The sequence below is a fragment of the Impatiens glandulifera genome, chromosome 4, assembly GCF_907164915.1.
Source record: "Impatiens glandulifera chromosome 4, dImpGla2.1, whole genome shotgun sequence".
Lineage (NCBI taxonomy): Eukaryota > Viridiplantae > Streptophyta > Magnoliopsida > Ericales > Balsaminaceae > Impatiens > Impatiens glandulifera.
Window position 1 is genome coordinate 17,683,669 of NC_061865.1, and position 1,540 is coordinate 17,685,208.

The following is a 1,540-nucleotide window of genomic DNA, read 5'->3' on the forward strand; positions in this document are numbered from 1 at the left end:
TAAATATAGTATTGAAAATAAATTTGATAAAAAGAATTACTTTTTAAAAGAATTAAAAAGTTGACAAAGAAAATTATAAAAACTATTTAAACTAAACATAATTCTTTTAAATCTTTAACCTATAATACTAAATTTATAAAATATAACTAATCAACCAGTCTATTTTTTTTATATATAAAAAAAATAACTTTTAAGATAAAGAACATTAAATTGTAGCCCTCCCTCTCAAGTATTTATATTATGACTTTTTCTTTCTTGCCAAAATTATAATTAACACAAGGAGAATTGTGTCACTTTTTAAAATTTGAATTTTTCTTTTGTCAATTTTTTACTTAAAAAACAATATACTAAGTAAAAAACAATATATCAAGTAAAAACAATATATTAAGTAAAAAACAATATACTAAGTAAAAAACAATATATAAGTAAAAACAGTTTTAAAAAAAGTATTGAAAATCCCAATTATATAGGTCAAGAATGCAATTTTTATACATAATATTATTATAAATAACAATAAGCAATAATTTATAAATAACAATAAACTATATGTTTTATCATTACAATAATTTTATTTATATATTATTATAAATTGCTTCTAATTAATTAACTAATAGGTCTGATCTTTAGATGATCTTGCTTACAAATTGCCTGTCTTGAATTTTCCTTTTTCCTGAGATAAGTACAAAACGTGTTCTTGAAATTGAGGTACTTTGAAGTTCTTGTTTTGCCTTTTTTTCCGTTTATAATATTTTTATTCCCTTTCACCTTGGCAGATGTTTCTGACCTACCGAGGCAGATGTTTCTGACCTACCGAGGCAGATGTTTCTGACCTACCGAGTTATAAGAATCGTCTGCAAGAGTTGATGCAGAAATCCAATTTGGACGATTCCTTTAAATTAGTAATGAACCTGTATCACCAGAAGAATGAAACAATTATTAAGATATCAACAAAATAAGATTGAAAATACATGATTCAAAAATGATTCAATGCAAACTTACATCACTGCACCACCGCTTCTTGATAGAATAATGCAATTGGTGATTGTTTCAGCTCAAAACCTTTTAAAGTATATAAACCATGATAGACATCCTAGACATAAACTTCTTTAACAAATAGGCTTACATGACATAACATAAAGAAAAAAACAGTTCTTTTAATTACAACGAGAATAGGAGAAACTGTGGTGGGTAGGAATAGGAAAAAACGACAAGACATCTGACTACAACTAGAATATGAGAAGACGGACAAAGATCCAAACTACATCAAGAATAGGAGAAGACGGCAAGAGATCAGAAGTACTACCAAATCAGAACTACTACGTCAGGAATATGAAAAGTCAGCCACAGATATGAAGAAGAAAAACCAATGTGAAGTTTTCATTTGGGTTTGTGTCCCTTTTATAATAGGAGAGAAGATTGGAAAAACGGCGGCACGAGAGAAAAAGAAAAAAAAAATTAGGGTAAAATCATTTTGAAATTTACTTTGGGCTTGCTTCATTTTATAAATAAATATTCGGCCCAATATCTTTTTTGGGCTGAG

At 27.2% G+C, this 1,540-nt stretch overlaps 1 long non-coding RNA gene across 1 annotated transcript; it reads right to left on the reverse strand.

Moving 5' to 3' along the window:
- Positions 1-738: 738 nt before the first annotated feature.
- LOC124933603 lies at positions 739-1,333 on the reverse strand. The gene is made up of 2 exons (XR_007099020.1): positions 1,000-1,333; positions 739-908 (listed from the first exon to the last, which is right to left on the reverse strand). It is a non-coding gene; the product is annotated as an uncharacterized LOC124933603 (long non-coding RNA).
- Between the last annotated feature and the right edge of the window lie 207 nt (positions 1,334-1,540).